The 7,078-nt window shown below is 38.7% G+C and overlaps 1 long non-coding RNA gene across 1 annotated transcript; it reads left to right on the plus strand.

Annotated features, from left to right (window-relative positions):
- The first annotated feature begins 4,224 nt into the window (after nt 1-4,224).
- Nucleotides 4,225-5,826, plus strand: LOC138874448 (uncharacterized). Its single transcript, XR_011401433.1, has 3 exons — nt 4,225-4,271; nt 4,947-5,035; nt 5,624-5,826. It is a non-coding gene; the product is annotated as an uncharacterized lncRNA (long non-coding RNA).
- Nucleotides 5,827-7,078: the final 1,252 nt, after the last annotated feature.

The following is a 7,078-nucleotide window of genomic DNA, read 5'->3' on the forward strand; positions in this document are numbered from 1 at the left end:
CCGACTCATTAGATAATTCCTAATGGTTATAATTACCATAAAGTGTCAATATGATATTTTCTTGAAGAATGTGATGTAAGAGTTTTCTTTGAACTGAGATCGTTATAGCAAGTTATTTATTGTGCTTTGATACTAGACACCTAGGGCGATAGTTGAAAGGATATTGGGTACGATTAAATACTTGTAGAATTAGTGATTGGTCAAGATGAAATCTGTCAACTCTTGGTAATGAGTTTAAGCTCCTTGTTGTCATGAATTATAAATGACCAAATTAAGACATTGGTCAGGGCAATTGAATTAAAGAAGAAAAGAGTTTCTTAGGACATTCAATGGTCGATTATATTTCACAATAACACATAGTTAGTCGCCTACTAGGATTTGACAAATAAATCATATTCTATGTGACTCAGAGCTATAAAGAAGTTGTGGAGGTCAAGTATTACGGTTGTAGGCTATGAGGTAGTTGAGTCTTGCATTACCTTGTACGGTTGTGAGTCTAGTCTGGTAAGGTTTTTATCTGAAATAGCTAGGGGCATTGCCATGTCTTACTATTTTCTCTTTTTGGTGAAGGACCTATTTACTAGCCATCATTTTTGGTTTGCATTTTTCCTTTTGCATTTTATGTTCCTATTTTTCCTATGATCTCTGTGGTGAAACTAATATTCTCTCCTTTTTGTTTTTCTCAATATCTTGAGCCTATCTACTCCTTCGGGGTAGGGGTAAGGTTTGCATACATACTACCCTCCCCAGACCCCACTTGTTGGATTTTATTGGGTTGTTGTTGTTCTTGTTTGTTGTCAGAGCTATAAGCACATAAGGAATTACTATATTTTTCTTCTACTGGTTCTTGAGAGTAAGTTGTATACTTTATTCTATCCGATCGTTAAGGAGTGCTGCTAGACGCCACACTTGATTAGTATATTGATGTGATCAATTTACTACTAGCTTAGTATTGAACCTATTAGGTCGCACAATAACGAATGTTCTAATCTTTGCTAAAGGATTAATTACTTTATTATTTGATAATTAATTAAATAATTTAATTAGTCAAATAAATTTAGTTATTAGTCCAAATAAAATATTATTTTATTCTTTGCTCGCATAGAGTATATAATTAACAATGGGAGCAAATCCTTATAATTTTACAAATAAGATACATAGTTTAATTACAGGAGAAGATCCAAATAGTGGATTAGTAGTATTACAGAAAAATGCTTTAATAAAACTAGAACAATTAAGTATAAGTAGTTGGTTTCATATAAAAAAGTTTTTAAATGATTATGTTTATTATTGTACTATAAGCGGAAATGCTTTTGATCAAAATTTAGGTAAAAAATTATTCAATAAATTACCAGGAGTTTTAGGAAGAGAAATAGAAGAAAGATGGTATAAAAGAGAAGGAGTAATACAGAATCCTCATGCAAAATGGTGTATAGGACATAAAATACAACATATAATCGACCAGAATAAAAGGGGGATTACAAAATAATAAAATATAAAGATGTGGCGTATTATCTTCTCCTCCTTCTTTGAAACCTTCTTCTCTGATAGAGGGAGTAGATTGACTGATGATATCTGAATATTTCCGATAATAGGTATAATTGTTTTCTATATTTATCTAAACAGATTCTGTTATTTTGTTCTAGGTAGATAAAATGTACTGCTAGATCTATTATAGAATAGAATCCACTATCTATGTCTATTATAAATTCTTCTAAATTTTGGGTAAGGCTTCTAGAAAAACTTTCTGGATGGGTGTAGTTGTTGCGGTTATTGGACATTAATAGTAAAAATTCTTTGCAGTTAAATCTTATATTTGTGAAAATCCTACCCGGTACTCTCTCTCTTTTATTCTATAGACTTGTAAAGTTAACATATTAGCTAAATTATGAACTGATATTACCCCGTAACTCTCTTTGTTTTTACTACTCTGTTCATCTCTTCTTCCCAATCGTTTAAAGATTTTACTCTTTTCTTAACTTCTATTTCTTTAACCTCACCCCGGCCATGGTTAAACACTTATACCCTTTCTTTAGCAATTGGGATATTTAACCAGTTTTTTCTAGGAATTTACAGGTTAATCCATCATATTTGTTAAGAAATTGGAAAGCTAACTATATACTAAGAGTGTTATATAATAATTTAATGTACAGACATAGTGTTAACTAACTAATAATCATAAGAACAGTAAAATACAAACTAATTAACAATCATAAATTTAGTAAAATACAAACTGGGGTAATGTTTATCAGAAACATAATTTAGATAAAGATGAATAACTTACATGCTTATAGGAGAGAGATTTCCCTTTCGGGAAACCCGAAAACCTTACTGAAAACTTTGAAAATTACTTCGTACAAGCTGATGAACTTATTTTTCTTACAAGCTTAGAGGAGGAGGAAAATTACTATATTATACATAAAGGTATTTTACAAAGATGGTTGAGAGTTTTTTGGATAATTTTTTATGAGAGGATGGGTTTTTCGAATGGTTCTTCTTTTTCTTGGAAAACGGCTCTATGAGGTAAGCAATAATTTGAGAATACTCCTCCTTAATACAAAATGGTGATATGTAGATAATGTAAATACGCATAATGCTTTGTGTAGCCTTGTGAAGCCATATGTTGGGCTTAATTACTTGCAAGTTTTGCTAGTGACCATTTTATAGGGGAAAATTGATCGGAAATTTCCATTGGAATCCACGATGATTTAAACTCCCCATAAACCCTTACATTCGAGGACGAATGTTCCTAAGGGGGGGAGGGTGTTACAACCCATATCCACATGTGTTAGTTCATGCCATATATTAGTTAACATAAATCCAAGAAGGAATTATCTTTGAGATGATAAGAAGTCAATCCTATTGGTCTTAAGTGATACAAGAGTGTATAAGGGTGATTAACCAATATTAGAAGTTAAACGAATCAAGGATGTTGTAACTCGTATTTTCAGGTAATCTAGCGGTGCTTAATACACTCAAGAGGTCATTTATTAAGGTATTTTAATCATATAATATCCGTATCATAAGTCTTGAAGTCAAACGAGTTATGAAACAAAAGTCGACAAAAGTTGTCGCAACTTAGGTTCATAATTTTACTTAAACATTAGGTCAAATGTTTCTAATCTTTTCTCATAATTTACAAGGAATTACGGGGTGATCTACCCACCAAATTAAAGATCTATGAGTCTAGTTTCCAACGCATTAAACCGTTCATCGATACGATCTCGGAGTAGAGAGATATTCGCGTTTTCGCGAGACTGCGCCAAGCACCTCTCTATGGGGCCCACTAAGTCGGTTTAAGATATTTGGACTTATATAGGATGACCACAACCCGTTTTTAGTCATTTCTTTTCACTATTTTCAGAACTTAGAACCCTAGGAACATCCTCTCAAGGTTCTCTCAAGATTCAAGACCCAAAAAAAGGGCAAACAACACAAATCAAGTGTCGGGAATTCCGTGGCGCTAGTAAGTCTCTTGTTCTTCTTGTTGTTGCTCATTTTTGTGTCGTTCCAACTCGTGTGGGAGGTTGTTTTAAAGGGTATATGTTCTGTAAATACTCCCTAATGTTCTTAATATTAATCCTAGGTGATTTCAAGCCTTCTAAAGTGATTCTAGTGCCGAAAAACACTAATTGATCGCTAGTTTCATTTTTTTGTTGTTGTGGCAGCATTGGAGGGATATTTCTTGGAAATTTAAGGTCAAATTGGAGTTGTTCTTTCTGTATAAAGGTAAGGAACCTCTTACTCTATATGTATTTAAGATTATCCAAGTTGCGGCTAAGCCATTGAAGCTAGAACTTGTGAGATATATATCGAAAGGTTTGGTAGTAGTGTTATTGTTTTGTGGACTGTTTTGCGTTGTTGTTGGGCTGCGTATTTTACTACTATCTTGTGGAGTTTTGGAGGAGGAAGGGTGTGGAGAAACACCATATATATGTAGGTTTATGGGCTGATAGTTATTCGTAACATTTCCAGGTTGTTTGACACGACTACGGTGGTCGTCGTATGTATGGAGTGATTAGGCTGTGTGTGGACTATTTCGGGAGGCTCAATATGTTTATTATTGATGATGTTTGGGCTGTTTGGTGATTGTTTTGAATGGTGTGAGGTCATATATATAGGGGAGGTGCTGTCCGTTTCATCGTAAAATAGGTTGTGGTCGATACATAATAGTTATGACGCTTAAATGATAACGATAGTATCGTTTCTCTTATTGTAGACTAAGGAGTTTTGACAATTGCATAGCTTGAGATTGGGGCAGTATATACAAGGTATGTGAGGCTATCCCTTTCCTTCTTTTGCACGACTCCGATTGTACATAATGTAATGAACGAGCTTCCAAAGATACTCTACTCTTAGAAGCTAGCAGTACTTACATTGTTTTCCCTCTTATGGAACGATTGATGTTAATGTTGCTTCTCTTAGTCTTATGTTATCAATGTTGTTGGTACTTCCTGATTCTTATAAGGTTCATAGTGAAGAGTTAGTCCTAATAACGTGTACAGAGGATACCGACCTTACGTCACTCCGAAAGGTTTAGAATGTGATTCCATGAGTCGAGCATGCATTATATATATGTATCTATTTTACTCTACCGAGCCACGCTATAGTTGGCCGGGTACGGCACCTATTGTGCAACCACTGATCAGTTGGGTTTTACCGAGCTCCACGTGGCCGGGTACGATTCTACCGAGCCTATTATGGCCGGGTACGATATGATGATGATGATGCCCACAGAGGCGAATGCTTTAAAGGTTTATGTATTTATACATATGTATCATGCATTTCATGTAAGTAGCCCTCAGAGGTACTAAGATGTTACAGGTTGTATATTCTCTATCCTTGCTTACATTACTGATCGTATTTATGGTTCCTTGCCTTACATACTCAGTACTTTATTCGTACTGACGTCCTTTTATTTGTGGACGCTGCATGTCGTGCTGCAGGTCCTGATAGACAGGCAGGTACAGCTCCCCCACCACAGTAGATCAGCGGTGATTGGCGAGATCCCTTCTCCGGACTTGCCTTGGTCTTGGTATGCAATTTTTGTTATAGACATTATGGGTATGTCGGGGCCCTGTTCCGGCTATGTTGCAACACTTATGTTCTTTTAGAGGCTCATAGACAGGTGTCGGCTCATGTATAGTTTGGTATGCCTTGTCGGCTAGTTTTTGTTGTATAGTCTTTCATAGTAGCGTGGTAGCTCATACCTTATATGTAGTTTCTTGATTGTCTGGTCATCCCCTGCTATGTATATGCATGCCATCATATTTTATTGCTGGTTGTCCATGATCTAGGTCTACCATTTATATTGATCTCGTCAGCCTTAAAAGATAATAATGAAGGTTAGATGAAATGTACGTTGGTGCTCGGCAAGTGTGGTCGGGTGCTAGTCATGGCCCTTCAGTTTGGGTCGTGACAAACTTGGTATCAGAGCAAGTCTGTCCTAGGGGTTGTCTATGAGCCGTGTCTAGTAGAGTCTTGATTATGGATGTGTAGCGCGCCACATTTATAATCAGGAGGCTACATGACATCTAGGGTTGTTACCTTCTTCCTGAATCTAGATCGTGCGTAGAGTTGAGTCGTAAGTGTTTGTCTCTAATATTCACCTTGTTTTTTTCAGTGATGCCTTCGACTAGGAAGCAAACGATTAGTAGGCGGCTTGATACAGCAGCGGGAGAGGGTACCAGTCAGGTGCCCCAAGTCAGAGCAGGACAAAGTGAGGCTCAAAGTGAGATGCCCTCTCATACCTCATCTACTCCATCTCCTCCAGAGGATATTAGAAGGCACCCAGCGCCTCCAGTTCCTTCGTCTGACACTCCAGACCAGGATATGCGGAGTGCTTTGCAGTTATTGACTAGCTTGGTAGCTGCTCAGGCTCAGAGGCAGAATACAGGTGCTGCTGAGAAACCAGTTAGTACAAGAGTTCGTGATTTTATTAATTTAGACCCTCCAGTGTTTACCGGATCAGACCCCAAGGAGGACCCACAGACGTTTATTGACCAGGTTCATCGTACACTTCGTGTTATGCATGTTAGTGATACAGAGACAGTAGAGTTGGCTTCTTATCGGCTACGGGATTTAGCGGTTCTCTGGTATGATAGTTGGGAGAGATCCAGGGGTCCGAACCCTCCTCCAGCTGTGTGGAAGGAATTTTCTGAGGCCTTTCTTCGTCACTACTTGCCAGTTGAGATACGACGAGCTAGAGCTGATAAGTTCTTGAACCTTAGACAAGGTAATATGAGTGTACGAGAGTACAGTATGCAGTTTGATTCTTTGGCAAGGTATGCTCCCCATATGGTGGCCGAGATGAGTGATAGGGTGCATATGTTCGTGAATGGGTTGGGACCACATCTGATAAATGAGTGTACGACAGCCTCCTTGGTGGAGGGCATGGATATTTCCCGTATTCAAGCTTATGCCCAGACCCTAGAGGATCGTAAGCGCCAGCAGAGGGCAGTTAGGGAGCAGGATAGAGGCCAGCATAAGAGGGCGAGATTTGCAGGGTATTCTGATGACTTCAGAGGCCGCATCAGGCCACAGTTTTCGAGGAGTTCGGCGCCACCTGTAGCTAGTGCTCCTCCACAGTTTCAGAGGCCTCGATATGATCGATCCTATTCTGGTCCAGGTCAGAGTTCGCGGGCATCTGGCTCGCAACATCACAGGGATACTAGTCAGATGAGACCCCCAACACCACATTGTGATCAGTGCGGCAAGGCCCACTTTGGACTGTGTCGTCGAGGTTCTGATGCATGCTATTCGTGCGGGCAGCCTGGCCATATGATGCGGGATTGTCCTAATAGAGGAGGTGATGGTATGGCTCAGCCGACTGGATCTGTGTCTGGTTCTTCCTCATCAGTTCGACCTCCAGCACGGGGTTTTCAGCAGTCGACAGGTCGTGGTAGGGGTAGAGGTGCAGTGCCGAGTTCGAGTGGTGCTCAAAATCGAACCTATGCTCTAGTAGGTCGACAGGATCTCGAGTCGTCTCCAGATGTTGTTACAGGTATTATATCTGTGTTTTCTTATGATGTATATGCGTTGATTGATCCGGGATCTACATTATCATATGTTACACCCT

The sequence above is a fragment of the Nicotiana sylvestris genome, chromosome 8, assembly GCF_000393655.2.
Source record: "Nicotiana sylvestris chromosome 8, ASM39365v2, whole genome shotgun sequence".
Classification (NCBI taxonomy): Eukaryota; Viridiplantae; Streptophyta; class Magnoliopsida; order Solanales; family Solanaceae; genus Nicotiana; species Nicotiana sylvestris.